The 21,494-nt window shown below is 39.2% G+C and overlaps 1 protein-coding gene across 1 annotated transcript in view; it reads left to right on the top strand.

Moving 5' to 3' along the window:
- Nucleotides 1-21,494, top strand: part of SGCZ (sarcoglycan zeta) — an 820,580-nt gene that overhangs the window by 125,955 nt on the left and 673,131 nt on the right. The gene's annotated exons all lie outside the window — the stretch shown is intronic.

The raw sequence follows: 21,494 nt of genomic DNA, 5'->3' as shown, positions 1-21,494 counted from the left end.
TCTTCAGAGGTAAAATTCCTAAACCTTTTGGATTTTTCGTTGTTCTGCTCTCTCTGGACTCTATTAAAATTGTTCCTATCTTTCCTAAAATATGGCACTCAGAACTGTATATAATAAATACTCCAGCTAAGGTCCTACCCTGCTAAGCTCTGGTGAGGCAATTGCCTCTTGTGTTTCATGTATGAACACTCTTGTTAATGGCTAGAGAGATACCAGTCTTTTGCTCAGCTGCCTTATTGCTGACTCATTCAACTTGTGATGATCTATAACCCCCAGACCTCCCAAAATCTCTACTGCATCCTGGGAACACTTTTTCTCTCCCACTTTTTTTTTTTTTTTTTGCAGAGGAGCAAACACGCTATTTAAGAAGTCCTTGCATTCCTCGTTCCATGAGGAAAAAGGGAGCTTTCAAAAGAGGTTTTTTTTCCGAAATTTGGTCTAGATGGGCCAAATTTCAGAAAAGCCTCTTCTGACAAAAGTATCGGAAAAAGATATGCAAAATGAGCTCTGCATTTTGTGTATCTTTTTCCGATAGATCCTCGCAGTCTAGATGTACCCTCTGTCAGTTAGGTCCCACTTTATAATTGTGCATTTCCCCATTTCTCTAATACTTTGGGGGGGTTTATGGGAAGAATCCCTCAATTGGTGGGACCAGTCTCATAACAGCATCCTGAATCTCCACTAGTAGAACACTCCTTTTATTTCAGGGTTTCCTGGTTTGATCTGTTTTCCAATGTGAGCCCCATTGGTATCCACTTATCCCCTTTTCTGAACATCTCACTCTTGGAATAACTGGGTTTAGTCATTTCTTTCTCTGCAGTACCTGTCATCAGTCTTTTTCTGCATTTTGTGTCACTATATACAATTCTTTGCTGTAATAATCTTAGAACAATAATTTGTTTAATCTCTTCTGTAAAAATGTCTCTGAAGCATCATTCAGTAGGTTTTTTTTCCTTCTCTTATGGGACATAATCATCCAGTTGTACAACTAATCATTTTGGCTAAGAAGTGAATGTTTGCAGAGACAAAATGGGCTGTCCTTGAAAGATGTAGAATATCATGCAGCTCAGTAAATAGTCTGATGAATACTTTGATTATTTTCACCTCTTTTTCCCAAGAGTGCACAATGTCCATTAATAGATCGGTTTGTTCATTATTCAAAACTATTAGAAATAAATATTACCAAAATATTTTCTCAATGTGTATTGCCATTTCTAGTTCAAAATGTTAGATGCATTATTAATCATATAAGGCACATGATGTCTTGTCTGACTGGATGAGTAAAACACACTAAATTAAAGACTGGAGGGGGATGGGAGAGAAACTACCATGTGATTTATGGCATTGTGTTTCAGTATAAATGGTTGTGGTAAGCAAATTTAAATTGAACTTCTCCTGAGTATTTGGTTGTATTAAGTGAACAATTAGATTTCTATGATCGTTTATAAAAATCAGTCAGATGAATGTTCTGATAAAGTTAACAGAAAAAGGGGTAACTGACAAAGTGAATTCATTTAAAAATTCAAGTGGATAGTTACATAAATTGACATGCTCTGAGTGTAATTCTGTATCTTGCTGGACTGCAGTATAGTTAGACAAAATAGGGCTGAAAGAAAGACTCTAGAATGTTGACAGACAAATTCTGGTCCTTCCTAAATCATGGAACAGGAATAAAATAGTTGAAAAATTACTATGCAAATATTTGATGCAGCATGGAGCTGGGAGAAGGAGGTTGCTTCTAAACTTTGTCTGATGTGCTGCTAGCAAAGGCAACATGTTGAGCACTGAGATGCTCTCTATGTTCTGAGCCTGGCTCTTGAATACTTTTAGCCAACTACTTGGCCACTCCTGCCAGATGTGTTGTTGCCAAAGTGGGCAATATAATGATGTGAGACTGCACAGTGTCTTCATGAAGTGGCACAGTATGGTAATTAGTAATGGGGCAGTGCAAGTTACTTTTGGTGTGCAAATAATTTATCATACCAAAAGGGAGTGATTTGGGTGGCATAAAAATATCACGTGTTACCATTTTTGAGCAAGATGTTGTTTTCCTTGAGGCCCCTCTTCAGTTTTTTCTTTTTTCTTCTTGTGACAGAATCTCAACTGCCATTTAATAAATAAGGAACTTTAAGCAAATAAACAGTCTGCTCTACAGATACATTTTACAGCAACAAATATTATCCTGTGTCATATAGTGATTAATGTGTGAATGTTTTAAGTATAACAGCGCTAGTGATCTGGGGTGTGTGTGTTGTAAGGGGGACTGGGATCCTTTCCTTTACGTTGACTTCTAACGAGTTTTGAATCGGGTGTGAGGGAGAAATGCCCTATGTGTTCAGACAGTTTCTCCAGCCTCCAGAGGCAATTATGCTGTGATGGTATTTTAGTGCAATCTGTATTTTTGTCACAGGTAGATCAGTATGCACAGTGGTCAAGTCAATTTTTGCATATTACATATTTGCCCTGCACAGTCAGATTTTTTCCCCCCTTTTTTGGACAGAAATCTGACTGATTAGCAAAAGCAGCTTCCAAAAGCGGCATATACAACTTTGTAGCTTAAGCATTTGTTACCTACTAGAGGAGAGTCACTGCTCAACTCTGGCAATCTAGTAAAACATAAGGAAAGTGTGCAGAAGCTGTCAACTTGTTAGAGTAATCCACATTTAACTATTTCATCTATAACTGAAGGAGCTCTACTCCCTCTTCCCCATCTGTGTGCATCATATTCCTACTATTTTCCATTTACTACAGGATGAACCTCTCTAAACCTGGACATTCTGGCAATATCCATGGTCTACCAGGACCAAAGAGTCCCAGTGCAGCTGGGAGTCCTACCTAGTAGGGCCAGGAGCCCAGTGCGCAGCCTGGCAGGGCCAGAAAGCCCAAGGGGACAGGGCAGTGGGGCCAGCAGTAGTGGTGGAACTAGCCAGGAGGTCAAAAGGCAGGCCAGTGACAGGGGCCAGAAATGACCTCCTCTGGCAAAATACCTCACCTGTGATCAGCCTGGTCCCAAGGGTGCTGGACCATAGACGTCCAATCGGTGTTAGTCCGTTTTCCAGTCTCACCATGGATTAATGTCAACCCTAGTGTGGTGCCATTGAGTTTATGCACTGATGACAATGTGTTATAGATGGGATTGCAGAGGTGAGTGTAATTTATCTGTTTTGCTGTATGAGTCTCTAATGAGGAGAGTGTAATCTAGAAACTGTTCAAGATCCCTCCAGGTCGGTTCCATTGTGAATATTCCTCCTGTCTTTGCCTGCTTGCTTTATGGCAGCTGTGGCTCTACTTCACTTAATATTTGTGCCTTATGATGCCTGTTTGCCACAGCAGATGCTTTTGTCCAAGCATCCAGCTCACACTAATTTTCTTTGAGGCCACCCCCTCTAGAACTTTTTTGTGGCACTACCAGACTTGTGGAAAATTAATATTGCTGTTGTTCCTGTGCTGTGCTCTCCTCCTCGCTCTCTTATCACTTCCTTCTGCACATCTCTCTGTTGGTCCACAACATAGGAGAGTATCTGATCCTATCTTCCTGTCTATATACATTTCTTTTGCTGCCGGATGGAAAAAATTGCTAGGATGGCAAAACACGTCAACATGATGTTTCATTTTATTATAGCTCCTGTTAAAAGAAAGGATGTGGATTACTGTAAACTTATAACAGCAACTAAATTTCATTTTATGACTCATCAATCACAAACTCTTAATAGATAAAAATAACAAAAGCTGAAGTTGAAAAGTGAATGAAAATTTAGCTGCTGTCACCAAGACTTTCCACATGCCTTATCCTTTTATTTTGCTGCAGAGAACTTTAGGGGTTTTTTTCCCCCACCCAGCAGGGATGGATGTTCAAGGACAATTTCCTCCTTAACATGATCTCTGTTGAGAGGAAACAACTATTTGTTTCTCTAATGAGATCATTTTACCTGTTTTTTAGGAAGATGCCCCAGTTATGTATCTTTGCTGTTACATTTAGTATCTAATGATTTAAAGTGTGTGTAGTCTTTTATGTAACTTTTTACAAATCCATAACATTAAGCCTAAATAAAACAATGTTAACAAGAATTTTAGTAACTTGGCTACCTCTCTGAAGAATTTTAGTAATTGTTAATTGTTCAGACTTGCTTGCTTTTTTACATCAATGCACAAAGAATGTTTCAGTTAGATGATAGTGTGTTTGAGATGAAAAAATCAAGGAAGATATGGATGTCTTTCTGTTCCTTTACTTAATGCACGAACAACTCCACAAATCTGAGGCCTGCATATGTTTTATTTCATTTGATATAATTCTGCATCAAATATAGTATAGGAACCAACCATATGGGAGAGTCAGGTATAAGACTTGTATCTAGTCTCTTATTCCTTGGGTACTGTATAGTGCACTAAGCTCCTGGATAAGTGATGAATGCCTTGCATAGTTCAATATTGTCCAGAATTTAAAAAGTGGTTTGTGATTCTCATCTTGTCCTCTTCAGGCAGTAAGATGGTTGTCCTACCATGTTTTACTGACATTGCATTTGAATGTATATTATATCATAAGGGCTTACAAGAGAATATGTAGGATCTACAGTTCTCATTTAGGTACATGCAGAAATCCTTGCCCAGAAATCAGCAAGGCACTCAACATTCCTTTAGTGGTAAGTTTTGGTATCCTGTTTGCATGTTTAAGCCTGTTTGTTAAAGGCAAGCACTCCTTTTTTTACTTTCTATTCTTGTTTTACTAACTTGTTTTGTAGTACTTCAGCACATAATTTATTATAGCTGCAAGCATATCAATTTTGGTGCATCAGTACATCTTATGGGATGCTTGTAAAACTACCTGTCACATTCAAGAAAGGATGCCTGACTACCTCTGGTTTTGCATAATAATCAAAAGATGTGTTAACTACCAGCATTTCCAGATGAAAATAATCTAAAGATGGCCCTTTTATATGAGATACCAGTGTAAATAATCTAGCTAGGTATTACAGTTGCTAGGGATGGGTTTTTTTGAAGATTTTCAAACTATATAACATACAGTTGCACATCTTTCATCCATTCTTCATAATAGGTAGAGGGAACAGATGGTTCTTGTTCTATGAGGTTTTCCATGTTCATGATCTGAGACATTACTAGCTTCATAAAATCTCACATTTGTTTGATCAGTCTTGCTAACTAATTACATCATTTCATAACAAAGCTCAAAACTTTGTAAATATTACCCTGATAATTTCCTGCTGAGGAACAAGAACTGTATTTGATGTTAATCGGTGTAGTTGCTTTGCTATTTCTTGTACAGTACATGTTACTTTGGCCCTTACACTCTTGCAAATAGCATTCTATTCAATGTATATCATAAAATAAAACAAGGACATGAGCATTAAAGCTATATCAGTGATGTGATAACTAGTAAATACTTCAATCACTAAAATACAGGGAAAGAAAAAAATCAAGATTTTCAATGTAGTATTCAATCAATTGTTTTGTGAATATTTCATGTTCAGTTCTTCTTGACCAAATCTCAGGGCTCTTACTCATCCTCAACCTGAATGATTTATACAGCTTTTGAAACAGTGGATCATTCTCACCGTTGCCAAAACCTTTACTTCCTTTGCATTCTTGACGTTGTCCTCTACTGGTGCTCCCCCTACTTCTCCATCTGTTTATTTAGTGTCCCCTTTTAGGCTGTGTCCAGACTCAGGGTTTTTTTCGGGAAAAGTAGCCTTTTTCCGAAAAAACTTCCCTGCGTCTAGACTGCAGCTGCGTTCTTTCGAAATTAAATCGAAAAACGCGGCTTTTCTTTCGACGGCGGTAAACCTCATTTCACGAGGAAGAACGCCTTCTTTCGAAAGTGCTCTTTCGAAAGAAGGCGTTCTTGAATGTAAATAGGGCTTCTTCGAAATAGAACATCCAGACTCACTGGGTGCTTTCTTTCGAAAAAGCGGCTTGCTCTTTCGAAAGTTCCGTGTGCAGTCTAGACGCTCTCTTTCGAAAGAGGCTCTTTCGAAAGTATCTTTCGAAAGAGGCTTGCAGTCTAGACATAGCCTTAGAGAAATTCCTTCTTTTCTTTCACTCTCTGACGGTCTTCCATGACTCCATCCTCTTTTTCTTCAGGACTATTTATTATCCACTCACAGAGGTTCAAGCAACAGGTGTGAACTGATGTTTTGCAGATCCAGCTTTTCACTTATGACTTATATTAAACATCTTGTTTCAACATCTCTGACCTTTTCTGACCTTTTCTCCTGAATGTCCTGATGGCAGCTTAAACTTTCTGTGGCCAAAATATTCATATTCCAAGTATTCCTGCTTACCAAGGAGCTTGGTCACAGGACTCTCCATGATCCTTCCTGTTGAGACCCATAAGTAGGAGTTATCTGCCTCTTGCATTCTGATAGATTCCAAAATGCTAACCCATTTTCCAGTATAACATTAGGAATATCAAACCTTTTTTTGGCATTGACACCAATAATATCTTTTAGGACTTGACCATTTCCTGTCTTGATTGTTGTGACTTTCTTCTCCTTGGAATCTTTGAAACATATTGTTCCCCTATAAAATCTACTCAAAAGGCAGCCATTGATATCACCTTTGCTTATCACTCCATCCCTGTGTGAAACCTTCTACTGGTTCTCCATTTTTTACGGTATGATATTTTAGAATCTTGTCTTTACCTTCAGGACTCTTCTGTTTTTTCCCCACCTTACTTATTGTGTCAGTTTCTGTCAGATATGCTGACAGTGAAAGCTCATTCGCCCACTTATCCCACTAATATCTGTGCTTTCCTCCATGCTATCTTTTATATAAGGAATTCCTTCCTTTCCTTAAACCACTACACCATTGCCTTTTACCTCAGCCATCAAAGATGGTTAGGTTGCAAAACAACCAGAGAACTGAAGATTTCAGGAGATTTGGAACTCTCAGGTGCACAATTGTGATGCTACATAACCACTAGAATGTTTCTCTTTCCTCTTCTTTACTCATTTGATTCATTTATTTCTTTGTATCTCATTTCAAATTATGTCAATTCTTCACGGTAGAATTGTGTTCCAGTAGTGCAAAAATGGAATATAACTTTGATCCTAAACAAGACTTTCCAATATCATCATAGTACAAAAAATGTCATTGGGCCATATTCTGATCTCACTCTAGTGAATATGAATCTGAAATAATTCTAAGGCATTAATAAAAGTGTTTTTTCAACAAATTATTAAATCTTTCTTTTGGCAAACATTTCAGGAACATATTCTAAATAACCCCTGACTTGGTTTACCCTGTCGCTTTAAGCAGCATCCTTAGCATACTGTACTGTGTATCTGATGGTCAAGTTAACAGCTGTAGGGGAAAAGACTCTGAGAATGTTTTACTTTCCAAGAATTTGTTGTATTCATCACAAGAAGGATGCAATTTGTTATGAAGAAATAGCCTATGCTTCTAAATAAAAAATTAATACCACATCAAGAATTCTCCTTCATTATCTACCTTTGGTAGGGATCTGGAATTATTATATTGTTTATAGACAGATATTCTCCAATTTTACTCAGTTGGTGATTGTTTCAAGTAGATAAGCTTGTATATTTTGTATACCAGCTCCTGGTTATGCAATTGTCAAAGGTACAGTTCTGTACCTGGGCTGAAGTATCTTAGTCTTCAGTTGATTAAAAAGATGTCATGCCACACAATGGAAAGGAATAAAATTGAAGATGTTTCTTTTCTTCCTGTTTTGAAAGGCATTGACACGACACAGATAGTGTTTAATAGCATAATTCTTGGAAGTATAATGATGCATTACATTTCAATGGTTCAGAAAATAATAGAACGCTGATGCTTTTGATTAATACCATCCCATATTAACAACATCTAATTAACTTTCATTTGAAGCTTTTCAGCTGGATTATATGATCTTTGCATAAATTTTAGCTCAATAAAATGGGGCCTGTGTGTTATTCCTTTTTGCCTCTTAATTTCTATTAGTAGTAATAAATGTTTGCTGAGAGGGGGTGCTCATTTTGTGTAATATCCTGGTGCCATTACTTGCCTGTGGGTTTTTTAATAGGAAACTTGGCATAAAAGTAGCTGGCAGATTGTATTTTCATTGGGAAGGCTTAAGCCATTTGTTAGTATAACCCATAACAGATGTAAAGGATTTGCTAAGTATTAGAACAAGTATAAAATTTTTATCATACTCTCAATCCAAGTATGCCAATAGAACACCGTGAAAAGCTTCATTAAAACAGTTAAACTCTGAAACACATCATTTATTTAGATGCAGTTAAGTAAAAGTAGGCTCATTAACATGACTTTTTTGAACATGTGGAAGTAGTTGTACTTATATGCATTTATCATTAAACATAAAGTGAATGGGAATTCTGCTTACTTTGGTAAGGCAATATTGCTTTGCTTATACAAGAAAGTACAAGATTTTGTTATGGCATAGGAAGAGACATTTTGTATGGATTTTTAACACTTTGCAGTGTTTTGGTTCTGCTCAATTCTGGTTCTTGAAACACTCATAATAAAGAAGGGAATTAACTCAAGAAAAATATAATTTGTGCATTTGTAATTTAACTGTATTAATATAAAAGACTGAGGATCTGGTCATTTTGAAAGTTTAATTAATCTGGGTAAACACTGAGATTTGTATCTTCTGTTTGGGACTTTTTCTTGTGTATTTTCCATATGCTTTTACTGTACTATGGCACACACAAGCAAACTAGTGTATAGTGTTATAAGCAGTATATTACAGAAAGATCACAAATCTGACCAAAAAAAATCAAGTCGTGAAATTCTGGAAGTACTGAAGTAAATGGCAAAGTTCTTGTTGATTTCAATAATCTCCAGATTTCACCACAAGTTTTCAGGAAATTCCCCGTAGAAGGGAATTTGATTGCAAATTGATAGGTAAGATACCTTAGTTCTGTCTTAAGTTATATGATGGATCTTGACTGCACTATCCTTCTCTGCTTACATATGCAAATCTATTGTCTGGCTATGCCAAATGAAGGGCAGGAGACATTTGATGTGGGTTTAATCAGGCCACAACTTTACTATTAGATGTTTGTGACTTCCAGGCAGATAAATGTACAATGTAGGTAAAACTTTATGTACTCCATAATTTGTTGGGTGTGGAGGAGGGGTTTTACCAGCTCTTTCTCTTTCACTGGAGGTAACTGGATGAAAAATTAATTGCTGGGATCTTACCATCCACCCATACCTATAGGAGGAGAAGGGGGGCTATAATAATGGGAGATGCCTCCATGCCGTAGAAGTCATATGAGAGTCCCCAGCCACTACCCATTTGCTCCTTTTCTGAACACCTGTTTTTATATTCATTATATACATTCTTTTATATCCATTCTTTTTATCTGGTCACCGTATTCATTTCTTATGGAGTACCTACAGTGAACAGCTGCACTATTCTTAAATAAGTTGTGACATATAGCTTATCACCTTTTATGCCATACATGAACAAAACTTACTTAAACCTGCTCTGAGGAAGCAAAAACTCCACTTTACCTAGGCCAATATCGTAGAAGGGGAAACATTCCTTCACATTCCCCTTTAAGAAAGGGGTGGCAAGCATAATGCCCACAGTAGATCTAGACCAAACCTAGTGTTTTGGCATCAAAGGAGGGAAGGGTAGATACTACCTAGCCTGCTCTGTGCAAAAGGCAAAGTGAAGGAGCTGCCCCTTTTAAATTGCTCATTCCTAGGGGATGAGTCAGCAACCACCCCCTCTTGCAACTTTTTTTTAATCTTCTCCCTGCTCTCAAGTCATAGTTCACCTCATTTGGCTGGCCAACCTTCTCCTCCTCCCCCCCCTCTCCCCCCAAATCTGCCCAGAGAAAGAAAGGAATCAGTCCAACAGCAATTTAAAGGGCTTGGAGATCCAGTTGCCACAGTAGCAGTAGTGGCAACAAAGAGCCCCGGGCCCTTTTGAATTTCTGGGACCCAGAGCAACTGTTCCTTTTGACTCCCCCTCTGCCCCCTCCACCAACACTCCCGCTCAGTGTGTCTGGACCTATTGCACTTATATTATGTTTTATCTCAACACAAAGTCTCTTTAAGAAACTGTTCTACATATTGATACCTAAAGACTGAGTCTTGTTTGCTATACTCATGTGAGTAATCCCACCAATTTCAATACAAGAACTTGTGTCTCAGTATAGCTCCGGATTTGCCCCAGAATCTGTTTCCAACTAATTAGGAAAAGTGGATACTAGCAACGATATTGAGGATAAAGTCATGAGAATATTACACACCAAACTTTGATGTTTGTGTTGTAACAACTGCATCATCACAATCGGGCTGACTGCATGTCATTGTAACAGCGCCACAGTTTATCTGCAATAGAAGGCCCAATAATAGCAAGGCAACTAATTCAGAAAATATTTATTAAATATGAAGGGGGAAAAAAAAGGATACAATTGAGATGAAAAATGGAAGAGAAAACCATGGTAAAAAGGGAAAAACAGAAACTATACAGATAGATGCCACAAATAATGACAAGGAATAGAAAGTAAGGGAGGGAGGATGAAGAGGAAGATAGACACACTTTAAACCATGATAAATCACTTACGCTTAAAGTTCTACAAGAAAAATGCTCATTCCAATGGTATTTTCTATAAGGATCTTTTGAGAACCCTGATCCCTCAGAAATCTCAGTTCAGGTGCTCCTTAGTACCATTGTTGAAATAAAGAGTATTCTAAATGTCAATTTTTTTTTTCTTTTTGAGTAAAAATAAGGAAATGTTCTGACAGCCTAAATTACATTATATTTTGCACAAATGATTGTTGCAGCATGCAGTTCAAAATGTAAATTGTGGTTTTTCATAAAATAAATGCTTCCCTTGATAGTCTAGCTTTCAGTGTTCAAAGTACAGTATGCATTTGATTAGGAAAGTAACATAGTTTTATAGTGGTGTGTGTGTGTGTGTGTGTGTGTGTGTGTGTGTGTGTGTGTGTATATATATATATATATATAGAACAGACTGTCACTGACCGATTAATACAAAATTCCTGTACAGTAAAATTGTTTCCTTACAAAAATGATCTAATTACCGTATGAAAATGCTTATGGCCTTAGAATAAGAGGATTTTTCAGTAAGAATGAGTTGCAAATATTATATAAAGTATTTAATCAATAAGCACTGGGTTAGGAAGATAATAAAATAGGTAAAACAGTCTGCTACACTGTTAAAGCAATATACATGATATCAGATATCCAGGTTATTAAATACAAACTTGATAGAACCAGCTGACTGAAGATCTACCATAACAGTTCTGGCTGATTCTGCTGCCTGACTTGGGGGATAAAGTTCACACTTGTCATCCTGATGTTAAGACAGTACACCAAATCTTATCTTGGAAATATAATTCACTCAGCTATTGCTTTCTGCATCCCCTTTAACTTCCATGTATTGCAGTTGTCTAGGCCACAAAATGATTGGCAAGTCCCTTTCCTGGGAGAAGAACTGGGACCCATTACGATGAATACCCCAAAGTTCTTACATTTAGGGACAATGATGGATTAGTTTTCCAATAGCTACAATAATAATTTCAGCACAGAAATGTCAATGGATGTTGTAAGTATTCCCTTTCTTTGTCTGTAACCTCTAAATCCAGCCGTGCATGGTCTACCCTTGTCTGACTGCTGCCCAGAGACTGTTCATTATAAAGAATACCACCCATGAGATAAGACAAACATGGCTACAACACCACTACAAATATATTCTAATGATGGCAGCTACATATTGTATGTTCCCATAAGAATTACATTTTCACATTTCCGTGGGAAATTTAGTTTTATCTTTTCTTGTTTATAGAAAATTTTTTGGACATGTCCCCATGTCCCTTTCTGACTAGAAGAAAATACTCAACTTGGAATATAGCCTTACCATTGTCTGAAATGCAGTGGCCATATTGTCCTATGTTCCTTCAGCTCTTGACTTGCTTTATGACTGAGATATAATCCGGTATCATCACTGAAAATTCGTTTTATCATTTAAAGTTAGACTTCCATGGTATTGACCTGTTTTCTCTATATGATCTAGAAGGCTGCATGCCTTTTCATCTTTTTTTCCACTGCTTTATTTATAGTTTCCACTCCTAGTCATTTTCCATTTGCCTTCGTTCTCCCTTCCTTCACTACTGCATTTCTGGCACATTGTAGTTTTCTCTCTCTTTCTCTCCCCACTCCCTTTTTTCCCCAAGTCCAATTGCTGGAGGACTAGCCACCTTCCTGGGAAGTCATCCGTTCTATGTGTGTGACCTGACCTCAGCTACAGTTTGGGAAGTAGTTGAAGCTTATCAGTCTTGTCCCCATTTTACTATTAGGCTGTAGTGATAATTCAGTAGCCGTTGCAGCTGTATCAGCTGCTCATCCTGCCACTCTAGTGCAGAATGATGCCCAAAAAAAGGAATTTGGAAAGTTCTTTCACCAAATTCCTTAAAATAGAGTGAGCAGCCAAGGTAGCATTTTGAGTTTCTGCACTGTGCAAAAGAAAATGATAAATCTGTGATATCATAGAAACTGTAGTTTTCACTTTCTTCCTTAGTCCATGTTCTTTCTTATCTCTTATGGGCTACGTCTACACTGGCCTTTTTTCCGGAAGGGGCATGTAAATTTCACCAGTCGTCGTAGGGAAATCCGCGGGGGATTTAAACATCCCCCGCGGCATTTAAATAAAAATGTCCGCCGCTTTTTTCCGGCTTTTAAAAAAGCCGGAAAAGAGCGTTACACTGGCCCCGATCCTCCGGAAAAAGTGCCCTTTGAAGTAGGAATAAGACCCTCCGGAAAAGGGCACTTTTTCCGGAGGATCGGGGCCTGTGTAGACGCTCTTTTCCGGCTTTTTTAAAAGCCGGAAAAAAGCGGCGGACATTTTTATTTAAATGCCGCGGGGGATGTTTAAATCCCCCGCGGATTTCCCTACGACGACTGGTGAAATTTACATGCCCCTTCCGGAAAAGGGGCCAGTGTAGACGTAGCCATGGAGAAAATGAATGGTACCACTGACTGAAACAGCCCCGAAAGCTCATGATACCATCTATATATTTTGTTAGTCTATCAAGTGCTATCAGATCAGTTTTTGTTGGTTTGTTCTATTTGTATTGTAGGCTAAAATATGGTAGAAATACTGATCACTGTTTCCATAGAACTCACTACATATTCAGCCTACAGTTCACTATTGTTGCCATACACACAGTAAAAGAAATGTATTTCAGAGAGTACAACTTTAACATTGGTTAATAAATGAACACTGGAATCTATTTTCCACTTGGTTTGGATGGAAGCTTGACTCTTGAGTAGTGGAGATATGTGTGCTCTGTGAAACTAATGTTGCCTTTAAAAAAAATTGTGGGGCATTAATAGTACTTGGAAAATGGAACAAGGGAGATACGGCAGGCGACACATTAAATGGAGTTGCTCAGAGCCTCTTTCATATAAACAATTGTGCAGATTCTATGCAAACTTCCTGCTTTCGTTAAACACATTATAAATGACAAAAGCAATATTTTTTACATTTCCCCGTGTGTGCTGTTAAAAGCAACAGTTAGTGTATTTACTGCCTGGAGCCACAAGATTTATGTTTTACTGAATAATATCCACCCCACTGGGTGCAAAGTTCTGCTTCTAATTTAAACTTCATTCAAAGAAAATTCCTGTGTTGAGAATGAATGTCAAGTAATATGTTTACAGAATGTTTAGGCAATAATTTAAATAATCTGTTTTTCCTTCAGGCATCACTCTCAGTGTAGACTTGTGTTCAACAACAGGGAAATTAAGTTCCATTTGCTCTGCATCTTTTCTGAAATGGGCATTCAATAAAATAGACCAAAGCTGTAAGCACAGATCAACTCAACAAAGGAAATGGCAACAACTTTTGTTACTGTTAGTTTGTAGTTCTATACATTTCAGCAGATCAAGCCTCAAAGTTTGAATCCAAATTCAAATAGACGTAAATATTAAGGGTATTCATGTACCAGTTTTTCAGTTTTTTCGTCTCTGGTATTGACTAGGAACCTTAGTAGCATTCTTAAATGTCTAGGGAAATGTAAGATGTCGTTCAGGACCATGGCTGAACCAAATTCCAAGATATATGTAAACACGTTTTGTTTAATTTTCAACTGGCTGTTACTTTGGAATCAAAGGTTTGACTTGAGCACCATTAATATTGGGTGTGTATTCCATTTGGTAGCTGCTCTAAAATATGGGGCAGATAGAATAGACCTGGTTTAGAGATGGGATAATGTATAGAAAGAAAGAAAAACAAATAAAGATTGGCTGGAAAGGAGGTAAAGAGATCCATAAATAGTATGTACAGCCTACCCAGCCTAGCCAGCTTAGATTTGGGGATAATAGGATCCATAGTAGAATAGTAATAGAGATGCAGCCGTGTTAGTCTAGTCTAGATGAAACAAAAAACAGGACTATGTAGCACTTTAAGACTAACAAGATGGTTTATTAGGTGATGAGCTTTTGTGGGCCAGACCCACTTCCTCAGATCAAATTGTGGAAAAAAAATAGGCATGACCACATTATACCAAAGGGATACAATCAAAAAAAGTGAACACACATAAAAAGGACACATCAAATTTCAGAATGGAGGAGGGGAGGTCAAAATCTGTGAGCTAATGATATTAGAAGTGATAACTGGGGAAGCTATCTTTGTAATGGGTAAGATAATTAGCGTCTTTAAGACCCCAGTGTAAAGCGTCAAATTTAAGCATGAATGACGGTTCAGAGGTTTCTCTTTCAAGTCTGACGTTAAAATGCCTTTGAAGCAGTATGCAGGTAATCAAGTCGTTGGGACAATGCCCTTTCTGGTTGAAATGGCAAGAAACTGTTTTTTCTTTGTGATAGTGTCTGATATCCGTTTTGTGTGCATTGGTTTTTTGGTGAAGTGTCTTAGACATTTGTTCAATGTACATAGCAGACGGACACTGTCGGCACATGATGACTTAAATTTTATTTCTGGATGAGCAGGAATACGTGTTCTTGATCTTATAACTGAATTGGTTAGGTCCAATAATGGTATCAGCAGAGTGAATATGTGGACAAAGCTGGCAACGGGGTTTGTTGCAAGGGAAAGTTCCAGGGTTGGTATTAGTGTGGTAAGTCCTGTGGCTGTTGGTCAGAATCATCCTGAGGTTCGGTGGTCATCTATAGGAGACTATGGGTCTGTCTCCCAGAGCCTCTTGGAGTGTAGTATCCTTTTCTATTATAGGTTGTAGTTTATTGATAATGCGTTGGATGGGTTTAAGTTGGGGGCTATAGGTGATGACAAGTGGTGTTCTATTGTTGGTTTTCTTGGGTCTGTCTTGAAGTAGATGGTTTCTGGGTATTCATCTGGCTCTTTCAATTTTTTTTTTTTTTTTATTTCTCTGGGTGGGTAATTGAGGTTTATAAATGCTTGGTAGAGATCCTGAAGTTTCTGGTGTCTGTCAGTGGACATCTCCTTTGGGGTGTATTCTTATACACAGGTACAAACAAGTTACACATCACTCCTGAGGTACCAGGTTGCCACCTTCTGATGTACCTAGATCCACCCATTACCTTGTTCATGGGGATTCAATCACTATTTATCATGCTGTCAGTTTAGACCCTGTCCTGAACCTGGGTCAGTATGTTCTTGTTATCCATACGGAGTGTGTTGGTACCGAGATGTTTCTTCAGGAGTTATTCCCTTACTACCCTTCTGGAATGTGCTTATAGCCTATGCTTAGTACCTCCTAGGTATGAGTGTTGCTGCAACACCAGCCCTGTTCTTGCCAACTTCTGTGAACTAGGCCTGCCTCTTGATCAATGCTTAACTTGGCTTCACATTAGGAAAGTCTTAATCATTGTGGCCTACACCTCAGGCCTTACATCAAGCCTGTGATATGTGGGCTTATGTTCCAGGCCCTCATCCCACTACTTACTAGCACTTCTTATGCATAAAGAGTTGGAAAAACATTTTACAAACTTAAGTTGATATACAAAGTCACAGATTTTTTTTCTGGAATTAAAAAAAACAAACTATTGACATCAGTGCAGGGGTGGGGGGAAGTCCTTGCAGAGCAAACAATGTCCCTTGCTTCTCCCTCATCCTTACAAATGCTTGAAATTTTGAGGCAGACATTTTTTATGGCTAAAATTCTTTAACATGCCAGATACAAATAAATACTTTTTTTTTTTTTTTTTTTTTTTTTTTAAATTCGGCTTAGTCAAAGTATCTTCACAGCAGGAACAAGGAACCATTTATCACTCATTCAGGAAAAAACTTCTAAATGTATTTCAGACAATAGTGGAATGAAACGCATTTGAAATTGGAAGTGTCTCCTCTCCCTTCCTTAGGAAACAGGTTACTAAGATGCAAACCAAACCTGGAACATTAAATGGCACTTTGTAAGGATTTTCATATTTCTGGTTTTGTGCATAAGAGTTAATATCCCTGTTGATTTGGCCTTTTTAAAATAATTCTGTTAACAAAGTTTGTGTGGAGTTCCACAAGTAAACTGTTTTATTTTGTTTGTTTTTATTTTATTCATTTATGCTTTTTGCCCTTTTGTTTCTGGTGTAATTAAGTGGGGGTTGTTTCTTTTATACATGGGGAGGAGTGAATATTATTGGACAAAGCATAGTAGGAAAGGACATTAAGGTAATGCTATTTTTTTAAGCATTGGTAGCAAAATGTACAGTTCATGTTACTAATGCTCACCAAAAATGACAGGGCTTCTTCCTCCCACAGTCCTGAACCTCCCAACTGATTATTATATTTTCAAGTGAAAAACTGAGAAATTGGGGGTATTACAGGAGGTAGAAAATGGAAATGGGAGGATAAGTGAGGAGAGAGGGCACACTTTCCCTTTTCAGAATCAAAGCCTGACAGTACAGGGAATCCGAGAAACCATCCGTATTTTTTTCACTGTTTATTACAAATGTCATACTTTCATTTACTCTGAGTCCATTCCTTTCTGGACATAGTCTCATACACCAATTCTCTTCCTGTCCCCATCCAAGTTCAGCATCTCTCCAGATTCTCTCATTTCTCTCTATCTCAGTACTCCTTTGCTCAAAACATCCCCCAACCCATGCACTATGCCCTCTACATGGAGCCCAAATTCCTGTGTCTTATGAGTTATGTGAATTTCACCCTCAAAGAGCAGCATCAAAACACAAACTTCTTAATAAAATAGATTAAAATGCTATGTGAAAACTTAGTTTCCAGCTAATTACTATAAATATTAGCATTTTCTAAATGTAAAGAGTCTGTTGGAGTAAGAGGATTTTTATTACCTACAATATTTTTATGATTTGTGTGTGTAAAAGTCTGAAGAGCCGATTCAGAAGTTTGTTTGTTTGTAAATATCGAGATGACAGATTTATCTGAATACACTCATAAATAGGCCATTTAAAGACTAGAATATTCCCCACTGTATTTCAGCTTGTTTGACTTGCAGATGTCAGTGTAGTCTACTGGGGAAGATATTCTTGTGACATGTTTTCGTAACTAGCTTTCAGAGAAACCTTTTCAACATTCTTCCTTCTGTGACTATATTTAAATTTATTATGCATAGACAAACCAATAAAACATATCAGCTGAATCCAGTTTTTGCATTCATTTACATTTTTTAAAATACATCATTAATGCTAGCAGAAAAATGAACAGGGGCAAAAATTATTCTCCTTAACTTCAGAAGATAGGACAAGAAGCACTAGGCTTAATTGCAGCAAGGGCGGCTTAGGTTGGACATTAGAAAAAACTTCCCAATGGTCACCGTGTCTAAGCACTGGAATAAATTGCCTAGGCAGGTTGTGGACAAACACCTGTCTAAGATGTTCTAGATGGGGCTTGTTTCTGCCATGAGTGCAGGGATCTGGATTTGATGATCTCCTGAGGTTTCTTTCAGTTCTGAGTCTCTGGTGAATTGGTTTGGTAGTTTGATCACAGGACTTGGAAAGGACATTAGTCTAATAGAATTTGATAATTGTAACTAATGGTAATAACTATTATAATGTAGGACTTCTTTGAGTGGAAAGTGCAGGCCACAGTTTCTGCAAAACAATATCAGGATGTGGTTAGAGGCGTAATTCATGAGATTTTGTGTCTGCAATAAGACTCAGGCAGAGGAAACAGGAGCCACAGTGGCACAGGTGGTGCAGCCCTTCTTTTCCATAATGTTTCAGAGGGGTAGCCATGTTAGTCTGTAACAAGAAGAAAAAATTTAAAACTACAAAAAAAATTTAGGTTCTACTAGTCTTTGTTGTTTTGTTTTAAGTTCAACTATAATGGTTATATTAGGGCTTCCTCTTACAAACTCCCTGCAGTTGCTTAACCTCTGGCTTTTAATTTCTTCTCTCGTAGATTAGCCCTAATCCCTCGTTGATCACACAGAGAGAGGGTGATCACAAGCCTCACTGAAGCTGGTCAAAGATGACCAAGGGCTATAAAGGGAACAAAGACTCAGACATTCTCCAAACACAAACCAGCTGACCTAGTAACTTAAATAACCTGAAAAAGAGAGGAGAGGGGGGGAAAACCAGTCAAGCAAACTTACTCACCCCAAGGTTAGTACTCAGACCTTGTTCATTCAGTAGGGAGATCTTTTTCTCCCCCTCTCAACTCCACTCTTTGCAGATATTTGACCTCAGGAGATGTAATGCTAGGATTTTTTTCCAGCTAGCCTTACAACACCATTGAAGGGCAATCTTGATTAACTGAGACAAAATATAGTGTGGCAAAGCTCTGGCCATGAGGGTCCTGCACTTCCTGGAAGTTAGAGTTCGCCTCAGAGGCTCACTGTGATACTCCATACAGCCTTTGGCCCTTTACTCGAGGCAAAGTCACAGCCTACACAGCCATTCTTATCATAGGCTAGTCTATAGTTTGGGGTGAAACTTCTCTGTAGTTCTAATCCTCCCTCAAGAGGCACATTCTGTAGTGGTGTGCAAATGGTTGGGGGCGAGAGGGAGGAACCCAAGAATGTCCACTAGTCTGGGTTCAAGTTCAGGGGCCCTAAAGTAGTGACAACAGGCAGCGTTTCCTCCACTCCCAGACTTGCAGGCTTTGCCTGAGCCATTTCTCCAAAGGATCCCTCCCACTACCTTCTGCCTAGTACTTGAGCAATCCTTCCTGCTCATCCACAACAATAGTCCACACTCCCAGTCTTTAGGTGTCTCAGTGCACCTCCTTACTCTCTGTCCTTAAGTACCCTCTCTTCCCTTTCTAAGTGGAAGCCTTTTAAATTGGAACCAGTAGACCCTGATTAGCCTACTGCTTAGATTACATGGCAGCAGTGCCCAGTCAGTTCACTCAGGGAACAGAAAACTATTCAGCCAGTTTACTGTATATTTACCCTCCACCAAGCTACTGTAACCAGCTGCTTTGGCTCTGTCACAATAGATTATAAATAGCCATTCCTGTTCCAGGTGTGTTAAATTAATCAAGATTGGCCAGTGTCAGTATTTGAAGGAGACTCTTGGGAAAACTCAGATGTTACAGAGAGTGGGGATGGAGATTCAGTGACACTTTTCCCTAGACCACTGGCCCAATATGAGCACTGTTGTGCTAGAGGTTTTGCTTTCAGATTAATTATGAAACTGAAGTCTGGATCAATTTACTGGTACTCGGATATTTGTTCTTTCAATTCCATGGTGCTTTTTGCGAGGCATTCACATTTGTATACTGATATGACTTGGATAATATCACTGTCTTTTTAAATTCTCCCAAACCTTAGTTGTAAATTAAGAATAACATACCCAATCCTAAACATCTCTGGTAATGCATAAATGCAAGAGCATACTCATTACTATCACCTGACACTGAAGCATACTGTGACCTACTGTAGTTCAGTGGCTGTCTTCTCGGGGGAAAAAAACACACTAGAGAGGATGAGTTTCTCAGTCTAAAGGAGCCTAAAAATACTTCATGTCCACTTTGGACTATCTTTACAATAGAGCAGTAGTATACATGAGAATCTGGCCCACAGAGGGAGAGAGAGGTAGGTGTGTGTGTGTTGTATCTCACCCAGAGTCATTGCATATTATTGTGGGATTGAGGTTGCAGAAAAAAAGTGGAGAATTCTGGATCTGAAGTGGTTGTTGATGTGTAGTAGAGAAGGGGAGCTTCTGTTAGGTTTTGGCAACAAGTGCTAGGAGGTGTGTTCTGGGTTGGGTTCGAGAGGCTGGGTGCTTGTGACTAGCTGGCCAGCAGGCCCCAGAAAGACAAAAGATGGCTGCTTTCCACACAGTGCTCAAGAGGAGGGAAAGGTCCTTGTTACAACCTAGCAGCTGCTCCTTTTCCAACCCACTGCTTCATCAGGGAAGCATGTTTTCAAGCCCCCAGAACCTTCCCACCCTCACAGAACTTCAATAAGGGAAAGGGAAGTAGCACTTCAGAATATCTGACTGCAGGCTGGGAGCAGGGACTACTGGGGAAAAGAGCCAGGTTTAATCTCTGACATGTCTGTAACTCAATACGTGAGGAGCAGGGAGTTTTTCTGGTGTGTGCCAGGGAAGATGCTTGTGAAAGAAACCTTTAAGAGGGCTTGAGGCCACAAACAGGGAAAGAACCAGGGAAGTCCTGAGAGAGAAGTCTAAAACAAGCTGTCTGACAGAAGCCTGGAAAAAACATGGGGAGTAGGCTTAGGAAGCTGTAAGCAAAGGCATCATAGAAAATGCTCCTGGGGCTATGTCTACAATACGCTGATGTATCAGAAAAAGGTACGCTGGGCCAAATTTCAGAAAAGCTGCCTTTTTCAGAAGAGCCCTTCTTCCTCGTGGGAGGGGGAAGACATGGCTTCTGAAAGAGCGCGTCTGCTGTTCCACTTTTTTTTTATTATTATTATTTTTTATTTTTTTGCAGAAGAGCAAAGAGCAGACTCGTTCCCTGGATTTCTGTGTAGACATAGCCTGGGTATTGGAGAAAGTCAGGAGGAACATAGGGTATGTCTACACTAGAAAGTTAGTTCGAACAAACGTTAGTTCGAACTAACTTTCCTATGCGCTACACTAGCGTTCCGCTAGTTCGAATTTGAATCGAACTAGCGGAGCGCTTAGTCGAACTAGGTAAAGCTCATTTTACGAGGACTAACGCCTAGTTCGAACTAGCTAGTTCGAACTAAGGGCTGTGTAGCCCTTTAGTTCGAACTAGTGGGAGGCTAGCCCTCCCCAGGTTTCCCTGGTGGCCACTCTGGCCAACACCAGGGAAACTCTATGCCCCCCTCCCGGCCCCGGACCCCTTAAAGGGGCACGGGCTGGCTACGGTGCCCGTGCCAGGTGCAAGCCTGCCAGCACCCAGCTAGCAGACCCTGCACCTGGCACGGCACAGAGCCACCCACCCGATGCCCCCCAGCCCACCCCCTCTTGCCGGGACCAGGCTGGCGGCTCCCGGGAGCTTGCCCTGGACCGCAAGAGGCGGGCATCTTCCTGACTAGTGCGGACATCGTGGACCTCGTCCATGATCTCCGCACTAGGCACAGGAAAGTGGCCGTCTAGGGCAGGAGAGCTGCCAGCCTGGCCACCCAGGAGC

Source organism: Pelodiscus sinensis, chromosome 4 (genome assembly GCF_052426305.1).
Source record: "Pelodiscus sinensis isolate ZL-2025 chromosome 4, ASM5242630v1, whole genome shotgun sequence".
Classification (NCBI taxonomy): Eukaryota; Metazoa; Chordata; order Testudines; family Trionychidae; genus Pelodiscus; species Pelodiscus sinensis.
This window is presented reverse-complemented; position numbering and strand designations above follow the sequence as displayed.